The sequence below is a fragment of the Amphiura filiformis genome, chromosome 15, assembly GCF_039555335.1.
Source record: "Amphiura filiformis chromosome 15, Afil_fr2py, whole genome shotgun sequence".
Lineage (NCBI taxonomy): Eukaryota > Metazoa > Echinodermata > Ophiuroidea > Amphilepidida > Amphiuridae > Amphiura > Amphiura filiformis.
In genome coordinates, this window is record NC_092642.1 from 48,428,918 (window position 1) to 48,443,184 (window position 14,267).

At 37.1% G+C, this 14,267-nt stretch overlaps 1 protein-coding gene across 1 annotated transcript in view; it reads right to left on the minus strand.

Moving 5' to 3' along the window:
- The window catches only part of LOC140171754 (gelsolin-like protein 1), a 42,501-nt gene extending 40,128 nt beyond the window's left edge, over nt 1-2,373 (minus strand). The window contains exon 1 of the mRNA XM_072195073.1: nt 2,217-2,373. The gene's annotated coding sequence lies outside the window, so the exon portion shown is untranslated. The remainder of the gene's footprint in view (nt 1-2,216) is intronic.
- Nucleotides 2,374-14,267: the final 11,894 nt, after the last annotated feature.

Sequence of the window (14,267 nt, forward strand, 5' to 3'; positions counted from 1 at the left end):
CTCACATTTGTGTACAGTAGTATAATGCTTTGCCAGTTATATACATATTAATGTTTACACAATCAAATTCAATTGTTGAAGTGGTTCAACAGGCTACTGATTAGCATATAACGGTAAAAAAGTACATGTGACATAATGACTTGTGCTTCAATGACATTCTGACATGAATGAAATATTAGGATATCTCGCTTTTTTGACATTTGCAATTTTGTATACATAATAAAGACCTTTCACATGACAAAAACGCGAAGAATGATTGTTTGAATAGCTATTGACTTGTATTGAACTGCACTGGTGTTTTCTCTTTCAAAATGCAATAAATCAATGGGTTCAATAGGTGACATATAAATGAAATTCCTTCATGGAAATCTTGTCTCTTTAATTAAGGTGGTACTACACCCCTTGATAAATTTGTGACTAGTTTTGCATTTTTCTCAAAAAATAATAACACACTGGTAACAAAAGTTATGTACCTTGTACCTTGTAGAATTTCTCCCCGTAGACCTCCTCGTGGAAGTGAAACACAGGGCTGACGAGAGTGTGGGGCGCTAATGTTTACTTCTGGTCGTCGTCGTTTGAGGTCTGGTCCACTTCTGAAATAGCTTGTTTAAAGGGTTCAGTTGTTTTGATGTCTACAGTCGATTGGGGTAATTGGTTCCAAGATGAAATTGTAATGTATATTATAGAGGCAAGGAATCCAGTTACTACACTGGAATTTCAGTGACTCAAGACAAGCGGTATGTTTATTTATGATAAGAAAAGAGGTATCACTTAAGATTTCTCATTTCTTTACATATATATAAAAAAAAATGAACCACTTGTCTTGAATCACTGAAATTTCAGTGAAGCAATTGGATTTCTTGCCCTTTAGTATAATTAATATACATAACTTTTGTTACCAGTGTGTAGTTATTTTGTGAGAAAAATGCAAAACTAGTCACAAAATTTATCAGGGGGTGTAGTATTAAGCATAAATATGACTACTTTGTATTTGTTATTAAATAGCCTAGTATTGAAATTGCTGCGAGCTATCTTTATAATTATACAGCATATCTATAGCTACATTAGAACCAGAGAAGATGAGAAATATTAAACAGTATTTTTAACTATAAACTATATTCTGTCAAAAAGTATGATTGTATAAAACTATTTATTTAAGACACAAGTTAAATCAAACATAATGTTAAACTTACTATATCAAATTAATGGTCAATTTAAAAACCTGTAAACCACTTGAAACAGCTACTGTTTAACCGGCTACCTGTGAAGCGATCTATTCTGCATCTTCGATGAACCGTGTAATGTTCAATTCTTAAGTTGACCTTTAGTCTGTAGTAGTCTAGCGTATCCCTTTTCCTTGTATTTATTGTGTGGGCATGATGAACATTCAAGGTTGTGACCATATACGGATATAAAGAAATGATTACAAATGTGATAGGCACTTGATTTCAGCATGATTATGCATGTGTGAATTTGGATATGGTATACTAGTAGGTGTGTCATGCTAGTTGTGTATTTTATGTACATGTCAAACGCGACGCCGCCCTAGCTACACCAATCACCATGGTAACACAATATAAGTATTTATCACGAATAACTGGTTGTATTGTGCACGATTTACTATTAACAACATGCACATGCAGAGCAAATCATAGGCTTAACCTTAAAATGCTTAATACATATATATTTATCTGATTAACACCACGTCTGTTTTGCCCATCATACACATTTGCCAACATAAAATATATGAGTCACTTCGTTGCATTCACGGTAGTCCATGCAGATTCGATTTCCAGAACATAATACTTTCACTGGCACCTGTATAAGAGTCTGCCTCGTATAATAACTCGCTTCCTGTGTGATAGCGCAGTGCTAGTTCAGGTGCGGTTCATTACTGGACTTGTGAAAATGAATCAAGTGTATATAATTTTACCAAATCCCGCACCTCTATAATAATTTTAAACACCAAACCATACTGGTGATTATGAAACGTTACGATGGGCGTTGAAATAAATTCCAAGCATGCAAGAAGCATGTAAGCGATCGAACATGCTATTGATACAAAATTCTTCGATATATTTATCATCAGTATGATTATGTGTACATGTACAGTCAGTGGCCGCTCACAAGATCGATTTAGATTCGTGATTTTATTATATATATTTGACATGTATACAGCGATGGTGTTATATACCCGTTGTATAACATATTCCTACCTGCAATAGTAGATCACAAAATATCACACACGAGTTGACATCCAAAATCCAGAAAAATAATAGTATTTTTTTCACGTTGACATCTCTACACATGCGACGTAAGGGAATCCAGGAACAGCGAGAGAGAACGAAGCTGGGGTGGGTCGACGCTTACACACGTCTCTTCCTATACGAATCATTAGCCAATCACAATAAAGGAGCAAAGGTCGCGGCTATTCATATGTACATATTTGGTCGCAAATCACTAGAGCGGAGCAGGTGGTTGACAATCATGATGTTTTTGTGGTATAACCAATGAAGCGCCCTCCTTTAAAAAAGTTGCTGACACACCCCTGTTTGTTGTTTTTTACTCACCTCATCTCCCAGGCCTCATCTCCAAGATTTTGGTAAAGTTTAAACATTAGAATAATAAGACAAAGTGTAAAAATTAAAATCGTGTATAAAGTGCTTAAAAGTGAAGGAATTACCATTAAAATACATTTAAGTGAAAACTCTTTTTTATTCTGGGTAAGAATTTTTTTTTTCTTACATGCAACAGCCTTTTTATTGCAGGGTAGAAATTTGATACATAGGTCATCATATACAAAATTCATGTATGGACCTATTTATCAAATTTCTAACCTACAAGAAAAAGCTGTTGCATGCAAGAAAAAAATTCTTACCCAGAAGAAAAAGCTTATATGTATTTTTTGTATTTTCAGAATTTTAGAATTTAATTTAATTTCCAAAATTTGTGAAAGGGTCTTCCTTCCTATAAATAGCCAAACATAGCTATTTTGATGAGATGCGGCTAAATAAAGTAATTGAAACTAAAAGTAAATAATATTCATGTCATGCATTTAAAACAGTTTAATACTAAACATGCTAAATATAGGTCCGATTTTTGGGTGAAATCAATTTCACCCGTAATTCTCTTTTGGGGGTACCGGTTGGGGAAGGGTGTTAGGATTGGGTGGGTTTACTTTTTGCTGTTTTACCACCCATCAGTATACCAAATTTTCACAAAACTAGCACCCAAAATTGACCTAACTGGGCGCTTTTAGTGGCACTTTTGACCAAATGCCAAATGGGCTCAATTGGGCGCATTGTCTCCACTGAAAACCCACCCATCGATATACCGAAATCGCTGAAAAGGTACTCAAAACGGTGGCATATCCTCGTATACCTTCAACCAGGAAGAAGCTTCAGGGTGGCGGTTGAGGCTTTGTAAACTATAGCTCTCCCTTTCACGCCAAGGCTGTCCAGATCTGGCAGCAGTGTTGGAAATGTACTTAACCCAGGTGAGTTACTGAGTTTCTTATCAATAGTGACACCCAGGATCATTGCAGCGCATCCTTCTCTGCTTGTTTGGTGTTACCAAAATAGACGTCTGAATTAGTTCCACTTTCTTGAGATAGTTAGGACTTTACACTTGGAGGGCTCGAAAGTCACTTTTCACTTGTCTGCCCCTGCCCGCAGATCCTCATTCTCGGTTTAGGCTACTGTCACTGTTGCAGCCACGCTGTAATCACTTGAATAGGGTGGAGTCATCTGCATGTACATATAAAGTGTGCTCTCGCATTCATCTCCCGGGTCATCAATAAAGACAATGAACGTTAACAGCAACCGGCAAAGGATTGAGCCTTGTGGTACCGTCAGAGGCATTGATGGATGCGGGGGATGGATGTACTATGAGGACAGAAACTTGTCAGAAGCCCGGGTCAGCTGTGTTGTGATGAGGTCTAAAGCCAAACTGTTTGTCTGATATGGGAAGGTTCTATAACAGGTACTTCTGAAGCTGCTTCTGTACCACTGCCTCCATACCTATATATAACCTAGCTGATGTTGCTATGGAGCGATGCGTAATCCCTCTCATGTGACCATTAGCTTTGTCAGGTTCTAATTTTCTCAGGAACCTCTTGATGTAATTGGCTTGGTGGTAGGTTATTTATTTCTGGAACAGGTTCTTTTGCACTCTCAAGTTGGCATTTCTTTGCAAAAGTCTTTTCCTTTGTGTAGACCTGGTTTTGATCTTTTATCACAGGTATGTCGGCCCTGGCTTTTCTTCCAGAAAGAGTTTTTACCGTGCTCCACCACTTTTTGCTGCTCAGTCTTCCGAGAGCTCTTCCCCTTCCCTCATCGTGTTGATGTACTTCCTTCTCGCTGGCTTGTTTCTCTTGTTTCTCAACCTGATTGTATTCCATGCTGCTAACTTATCCTTGCTTTCCTTAGTGTTTTTTTAACGTCTTGAACAGGCAACGCTTCCTAGCTCCCTGGTAACTTTCGTCATCAGTCGCCAGTCTTTTTGGTGACAAATTTACTCGAATGTATTATAATCCATTGCATCGCATAATGATGGCATTAACATTTCTACAAGCTTGTTCAGGGTCGTCGGTTTGGAAGACTTGAGACCAGTATGCAGAAGAAAGCCTATCCTGCCCCAATAGTCAGCCTTGTCATAGCGCCAAATCTTCCGTCTGTAAGGTTTTATCTCTGTAGATGGCCACCGCAACTTAATTAGGACATAGTGTGGTTTGATGTGCGCCTTGCAAAAGTTACAGCGGTTGAAAACTGGGTGTGTGGTCCTCCCTAGTTGGCTCGGTAACGATCTGTGTCAGCACAAGGTAGTTCTTGTGAGCGTCGGCCGGCTGCATCTGTCTTGCGACTACCGCAAGCCATTCCTTGAAATGGACTTAAAGTCTCCTAGTAAGACCAGAAATTGGGCGCTGTGACAAGGTGATATTATCAAGTAGTTGATGATATAGCTGTTGCTATCCGGTTGTATTTACACTGCCGCAACCAGTAGCTTCCAAGATCTAAGAGCCACTGATAACCACATCAGTTCCAGGTCTGTAGGATCTAGGTCTTGTCATGCAAAATAGCGATACCTTCCAGGCAATATAATAGCAATCCTCTTCCTCAGATTAGCGACATGTTCACACTTACACTTGATGCAGTGTCCAGCGAAGCGTGTTCTCCTTTCTCTGATCTTTTCTGAGAGTCTTGGAAGGTCTCCCTACAGCTCTTTGTTGTATGTGCTGCTTCCAATGGATGTTGTACACCCGGGGTTGTACACTGCCCTAAGCATTTGAGTGTAACAGCCATCCAGCTCTTTAGATAGTTGCACTGAAAACCCGCAGTCTTTGGTAGAGCAGACTTCCAGTTCCAGATCTTGCTTAGGCTGTTACTTGCTTTCAAAGTCGCTGCCTTACGTGTTTTGACATCATGCTCCGTGCTAGCCAAGTCTTTGAAGTCTTCACCTCATCTAGCTTTGTGCCATTATTTGTGCTGATGTTAACCTGCTGATCGTGGTTAAAAGATGGTGGCAGTTATCTTTAAGCCGATTCTTCCGACTTCTGTTTTGACCCTTTGTAGCAGTTCCTGAGCTTGTTTTACTTCTTCTGACAGGAGGGTGATGTCATCAGCGAAGTCCACTTCTGCCCAACTTGTCTGCTCTTTCTCCTTTCTAGATGGAATCCAAATGCTTCTTCCTTGCCATCTATAGCCATTCCCAAGACATAGTCGAGTATATATCACAAACAGATAGGGGCAAGGGTATCGCTTTGTAGAACACCGGCTAACATGTCTAACAGCTCAGTTTCTCCATTAGAGGAGATCACTTTGGCTCTGCATTTCTTGTAATATCCTTCCAATAGCATTTACAATTTGTTTTGGTATCCCATAGGCTATGCATGAGGATCTGTAGCATCTTGCTTCGGTGAAGTGTCGAAGGCTTTTCTGAAGTCAATGAATGTTATTATAGCTGGTAGATTTTTTGACTTCACTCCTTCAATTATCCTTCTAAGAGTATGTGGATGTGGCTGACAGTAGTTCTTCCTACTCTGAAGCCATTCTGGTTGTTTCTCAGAAGTCTATCCTGTTGAGTATCATCCTATTGAATGTTTTGGCCATTATTGATGATATTCCTTAACTCATATAAGTCTCCTGACTTTAGTATTGGGATACCATTGATCTGGCATTCTTTCTTTATTTCAGCAATGCGTCGTTGCAAAACCCTAGCACTGCACCAGGTCGTTCAGGTCACATCTACTTCTGGTGGGATGCCGTCTTCTCCACTACTCTTCCCTTCTGCTATTGCTGTCTTTGCCTTTGTATATTCTTCATGGCGAAAAGGACCAACCTCAATCGTGAGATCACCTGTAATAGACTCTATTACTGTATATCATCTTCTCCCTCTATATCTGGGAAACTTACTAGTAGATCTTTAAAATGATCATACCAATTGTTATCCCTCTCCATCTGAATATATCCTTTCAGCTGGCCCCTCATTGATGGTTTTTTCCTGTAATGTCATTAATCAGTCTCCAACTCTGCTTACAGTGTTGTCATGTGTCATTTCAACTTCTCTTAGCTTGATGCTGAGATCATCCTCTATTGCCTCGTTAAGCTCCTGCTAATTCAGACTTTACCTGATTATAACTGAGCCTGTGTTGTCTTCGGTTGTGCTTTCTTGATATGTCTCATAAGCATCTTTGATTTGATTTTCAGTCTTACTGTTGTTACTCTGTGATCACTTCAGAAGCACGCCTTCCTGATTTTCTTTCTAACAGGGATGATCTTCTCCGTTGCTACTGTGTAAATCTCTCATATCGTTCGGTCGCATTTTCATCAATATCTTCTAGAGGTTGGAATCTGTTGCGTACCTCAATTGTGTATTGCTGCTGTAGCTTGCATAGAACCCTCCAGTCGTAGTGTTTCTTTCTTGGCAAAGCCTTGCTCTTTCTACTTTTATTTCTACTGGTATTTGCTTCCTGTTGGGCTCATGTACGTCCACAGCTTTCCATTCCTCTTTCAGAAGTAGGTATTTGTAATTATGAGGTTTTCTCAGTTGTCAAATCTACCATATTAATGTCCAGTTCTGTTGGTTGTGTCATGATAGATAACATTTGTATCTCATGCGGCCTCTCCTGTTCTACCATTGAAGTCTCCTACAAGGACATAGTGAGCTGGAATGGAATCAATGGCTCCTAAGTTGTCATACTGTGCTTCAATGTTAATTTGTCTCCATTGTCCACGTTAGTTGGACAATATGTAACTATAACTGTTGTTGCGGGATTACCCTGAAGGTTGGCAGCCTTAGAACGGAGAACAATGCCCACTCCGCCAGTTGCTGCGCCTGCTCTATTTCTGCAGAACTTAGTTAATTAGTTGTAACTAGCGTCTGGCCAAGGATGTCCTCATATCTGACTGGTTCTTTGTGGACTATACAATGTTCCTGTATCCCCGGGATGTCTATGTTGTATGCAGTGGCGTGCGCAAAGGGGGGACAGGGGGGCAACCCCCCCCCCCACTTTTGTTGGGGATTCGGGGGGAACGTTAAAAACGTCAAAATTTGCTCCTAATCAGACTCCATTCGGGGGAACTGAACAACCTGCCCCCCCCCCCCTTCCAATGTGCTGCGTCTTCTTTAAATTTAAGCTAGAAACTATAGGAGAATTCAACGAGAAGCCATTTTTCTTTACTGGGAAATTTGCTCAACTTTACTGTGGAAATTTGCTTTAAGATGAGCATAAATGGCTATTGTCATGGAAAATGCCTTTTATTTCAATTAAAGACCTGTACTAATATCAATAATATAAAATGTAATTCACATTTTGTAATGCAATGAGAAATTGCTAATAAAATTCCTTTAAAAAAGGAATGGGCGCCCAATGGGAGCTTTGATGCAATGCTGTTTGGATAAAAGTTTCTTCTCATTTAAAACAATTTTAACATTAGCATAGTAGTAATCAAAGAAAGAGTAGGAAATGTAAAGCATATCTATTGCAGTGGGAGAGGTGTAAAATCGTACTGCATGCGGGACTGCATGGGATGTAAGGGGATTGGATTTGGATAAGGAATAAAGCCGAGGTTACCATTTCGGTTACTTTTGTTAGGCAATGGTGTATCATGTTGGGTGGGGTGGGGGTATTGGAGCAGAATTATTCTATTCAAAATATTTAGTAAATTGAAAAAAATAATACCGAAAGAGAAAAATATAAACATATAGATAACAATGTTTTATACGAGACATACTAGCGCCTAGATATACAAGACCACTTAACATGTAAAATATCATAAGAACTATACAAGTTGTTATTATTGGGAATATCTTACATGTAGAGAACTACACTTGGAATATTTTGAATTCCTTGAGAGTCCTACGATGCACACGACATGTTTCTTTTAAACGTATTTAGTTTTCTTAGGACAAGTCACAAAGTCATTATTTATCATAACAGTCTCTGATTTTTTCTTTTTCTTGGTTTACTAGATGCTGAGTAAGCTCTGATGAGTTATTTTAACAGTGAATACAAAACAATGTCGGATAAAAAGAAATACATCTAAAATCTGTAAAAAAAAATTACATTGCATTGTCATCACATGTATACATATAAAACGTATATAATATATTAAAATATACTTGCACTGTGCACATACATATCATACACCCAGGTCCCAGCACTTTAGCAGTAATTGCAATTAGGGCTATATACCATTCCCATTATAAGCCACTAAGTGCGGACATACCTGGTCAATGCTCATCAAGGATTAATTGATTTCAACATAAAGTGGTCCTTAAAATGCTTTTATCACTTGCAAATGAAGCTGATTTTAATATTTTAATTAACATCAGGCCAGTAGAGGGCAGTGTTTATAATTCCACCTAAAATTCCATAAAAGGTAATACATGTATCTTGTTCTATAAATGGGACACACCCAAAATGTTGATGATTGCAATTAGCATTCTGATAGATTTTTATGCCCTCTTTTGGTTTGAGATCGAAAGTGCTTGGCAACCATTAACATCTACATGGAGAAGTTACATGGAACCATGTCTGAGGATTTGCAGTTTTTGGACTTTTTGCTGGTCTTTGGGAATGCACATAATCATAGGCATGCAAACACATAGTACTGAGTGATAATAGAAAAACCTACCCCAATGTCTGGAGCTGTCTGGGGATATGTTGCGAAAAGCAGACCCATTTGGGTGGCACATGCATGCATACTTAAAATTACCCCTGGTGTTGGAAGGAAGTGTTGGAATTGACATTAACACTACCAAATACTACAAAATGCGCAATATATATCCAGCATGCATGCATGCATACATCCCATGTGATGCGATGACCTAGTGCTTGGCACGCGAGGGGTCTCAGGTTCGAATCCCAACCAAAACAAACAATTTCTCTGTTTATCTTCTCTCTTGTTCTTTCTTCTTTCCTCCCCCCAAAAACCCAACACTTAGGGTGTTATGGTGGATCAGACTATGTTAAATGTCTATTACATACAGGCTGTATCAAAATGTTTGGTACCCATCAGTTTTTGGTGTTTATTGACAATCTAGTTCTTCAATATACAACATTGGATCCTCTTGAAAGCCCATAATTTATAGTTTTATGACCTTTCATAACATTCATCTATAAATAAGGTAGCTCTATTATGTTGCATTTTGTTGTGGTGGTTTGGCCATAAATATTGGAAACTGATGGGTACCAATCATTTTGATACACCCTGTATTTTGAGTCATATCCAAAGGAAATGACAGCAACATGATATTCACACATTGAAATGTTAACCAGGTTCTTGAATGTTTTTCATGATTTGTAATATAAAGAAATATAATAAAGAAAAATAGTAGTGCACATAATAGAGTTCAATATTAAACATTGATTTAAGACAACTGTAACCACTTTTTGCATTTTACTGCTTGTGACTTTTTCAGGTGAAGTACAGAAAAACTTAGCAGATACTTTTTAAATGGACAATTTGACATATATTTTGGCAATATTTTTTTGACTCCCAGAGGGCAACCCCAACATCCCAGGACAGACAATGCAGCGCTACATAAAAACTTGATCAGATACTGTTAAAATGGGTGATTTAGATGTACATTTTGGCACAAGTTTCTCAACTCTGAGGGGGAACACCTTAGGCCAGCCCAGGACAGCCAATGCAAATTCAAGGAACCAGATAAATGTTTTCATGGACATTACATACATTTAATTCATTTCTATATAGCACTGCTACATTTAGAATGAAGCGCTCAAAGACAAAAAAAAAAAAAAGCAAAAGAACAACATGAGGAAAAAATCAGCAAGAACTGCCTGTGAAAGAAAGGCTACATAATTTGAGGAAACAAATGTGACTTTTTAGAACCTTCTTGAAAATACCCACTGATTGTGATTCCCTGATACCAATTGGCAGTCTATTCCAGGTGTGAGGTACAACAAGAGAAGGTTACCCCCATATAGAATTGTTTTCTATATGGGGGTAACAACAAGCAAAATAATTTCAGTATAATAAGATATATTTCATTAAAAAATTACTAAACTTTTACTGTCAGCATATCTGAAACAAAGCAAGTGCATTAAAATACAAAATAAAATAAGATGTTTTTGGAAAAGTTACAATTATTGTACTTGGTGAGACACAAAAAGACATACACAATCTTTGTTAATAGATAACAAATAAAATTGCACAATTATTATGCGTATAGACAGAGAGAATACATTATTGTCTCTAGATAGAAATAGAACACATTTCCTACTGATACCACCCTAACAGAGTCACAGTTTCCCCTGGCATTTGTAGATTAATAAAATATACCCTGCAAAACTCAAGTCTTTAGCAGTGTTTAGGTGCTGTATTTGTGACAAAATCCTATATTTTTAAAACACTGATGTACTGTCATTTTATTCCCATTATTAAAATAGCAGAACGCATATGGCCTATGGGATGGTGACGACACATTGGCAACATCAGCGCTGGAATTAAATTGCTATTTTCTATGCTTTACCTTAGTTGTTTGGCTCAAAATTATATATCTGGCACTGTAGAAACAGTTTATGGGAAATAAATACAAATCTATTTTTATGGGAATGTAACAATAATTATGACTTTAAATGCTTAGAGTTCTAATTAAGTCAAATATATAGTAAGAGAACAACTTACTTAAATAGTTACTTAGTCTATAGTCTAAATCTACTTTCTACCATTTCCTGACTGAATATATAATTTAGAAAATTAATCTTCCCATTTCGCCCTACACTGGCATTAGGCCAACAAAAAAAAAAGTTTGTTTCCTGTAGCGCTTGCAAGCATTACGTTTTTGACAGCTTATTTTATGCATAAATCGCAAAAATAATATAAAACACTACTGGAGTAAACATTTACACATCACACAACAAATGAGCATAGTGAAAAACTACTGGAGAAAACATCACACATTTTTTCAAATGCCTTTTTTAATCTGCAGGTTGAAAGTGGATTATTAATATTCTTGAATATGAAGAAATATGATTTTTGTGTGTGTGTCAGAGAGACCCACTGTAAATTCCCATTCCAATTTGCAGCAAAAAAGGGTTTTGTTTTTTTCACTTGAATACATGGATTATAAAAAAATAAAAAAATACCATTTCGCATTTGACTTTTTTGACCTGCTACAGGAAGCAAACATGTTTTTTTTGCCTTATTTGAGTACTATTAAACCTCAGAATCAATTGCTGTAGGTAGTTATGCTATAAAGGAAACCATTTGTCCATTTTCATTACCCTGTATATGAGTTGATTACCATGGCAACATATTAGTAATTACAGTTTCTGGCAAGAGGATATATGAATGGTTGGATCATAAACCTATAAATGGGATACAATGGGGCTGTGCCAGTTGAAATCCATACACCCCTATGGAAGACATGCCCTTAAGGGATCTAGAATGAGCGTTTATGGCGTTTCGACAGTATTTTTTGTGGGACATGAGAGCACCTCAGACGTATCGAATTGCATTCTGAATACGAAGCATGTCTTTCTGATATCAAATAATTTTCATTATTTTGAAATTCACGATATAATACAAATTTTATGACAAATTATTAAAATTTGATATTTTTCAAATTTTTGACATATAACAGTCCTCAAAATAAATTTTATAAATCTAATGATATATTCTTAAAGTGTATGTAGTTGGGAGCAAAAGCCGACGATCAATTGAAAATTTTGACCTTTCATATTGAAGATATCGATTTTTTCCCAAAAAGACCTATTTTTTTTTTGTTTTTGGAAAAATATCCATATCTTCAATACTGAAAAGGTCAAAATTTTCAATTGATCGTCGGCTTTTCATCCCACCTACTCTACACTTTAAGTATAAATCATCAGATTTATAAAGTTTACTTCAAGTACTGTTAAATATCAAAAATATTAATTTTTAATGATTTGCCATAAAATGTGTAGTACATTGCGAATTTCAAACAATTTGATATCAGAAGGACATTCTTCGTATTCAGAATGCAATTCGATATGTCTGATGTGCTCTAATGTCCCACAATAAATACTGTCTAAACGTTCATACCCCTTCCCTTAATATCCCACACAGGGGGTGTGAATTTCAAATGGGGTTCCCTGAAATTGGGTTCCCTGAGGATATATGAATGGTTGGATCATAAACCTATAAATGAGATCGATACAATGGGCTGTGCCAGTTGAAATCCATACACCCCTTATGGAAGACATGATCTTAATCTCATACACAGGGGTGTGAATTTCAAATGGGGTTACCTGAATGGGCTGACTCCATTTGAAATCTGCACCCTATGTGTGGGATATTAAGGTCATGTCTTCCATAGGGGGTGTATGGATTTCAACTGCGCTATTCCAGTTGAAATCCATACACCACTATGGAAGACATGACCTTAATATCCCACACAGAGAGCTACAGAGGGTGTAGATTTCAAATGGAGTCACCCATTCAGGTAACCCATTTGAAATTCACCCTCCCTGTGTGAAGGGTTGTGTCTTCCATAGGGGGATTTCAACTGGAATAGCCCATGCAATGAAAGACATTTGGTGTTACTTATGGCAAAAAATAAATTGTATGTGTAAAAGCTGCTGTATACATTCATATAAAAGTAACATATATAAAAAACCTTTCAAATATTGCATAGATAATCATACACTAAGCCAAAAAAGAAACTTATAATTTTTCACAAGGTCATATCTTAAAACCCTCTCCATAAAAATGAACAAAAATTGCACACAGGATTACTTCAATACTCTACTCTAAACACTGGTCAGTAACCAAACAGGTTTCCAACTGACACAACAGCAAAATGCACTGACATGCAACACCTTCCTGGACCACATTCACAGCGTAACAGATTTCTTTGGCTGGGTTCCAATTATTCGCCTGTACATGAACAAACATTACACACAGGATTACTTCAATACTCTACTCTAAACACATGTCAGTAACCAAGCAGTTGTCCAACTGACACAACAGTAAAATGCACTGACACGGAACAGCGTCTGGGATCACATTCACAGGCGAATAATTGGAACCAGCCAAAGAAATCTGTTGCGCTGTGAATGTGGTCCAAGAAGGTGTTGCATGTCAGTGCATTTTGCTGTTGTGTCAGTTGGACAACTGCATAGTTACTGACATGTGTTTAGAGTAGAGTATTGAGGCAATCTTGTGTGTAATTTTGGTTAATTTTGATAGACAGGATTTTAAGTTATGACCTTGTGAAGTTTCTTTTTTGGCTTAGTGTATATAAAATCTTATTTAAAATATAATGCATTTAAGAATCAATCTTGTCAATGTTTGTATTGCCCTTTTTTTTTTGCATTTTGCTTTCCATGTTTGACTTTTCATATAATTGCAATAAAATTTGCAAAATATTTTGCCTGTTTATAATTTTTACTGCACAACTCAGATATATTACAAGACTAACAATCCTTATAAATCATTGTTTATCATCGTATTTTGTGGTGATCTTGCATTTTTTAATTTTGGTTGGGGCAATATATATACAGTAGCGTAAACAGCCCTTTATAAACAGGCGCTCGTACCCAGGTAACAAAAAAAGAAAAAAAGAAGAGAAATTGGAGAAACAGAGAAGAGAAACAAGTAAGAGAAGAGAAACGCCTGTGTGCATGTGGTTTTGATGAAATTAATCTCATATTTGACCATTTCATCTTTTAGAAAAGCAAATTTAGGTGCGCTTCGCACAAATTTGTTCCAATTTAAAGCATATTTGACCATTAAGCTTCAATGTGTTATATTTACACGTTT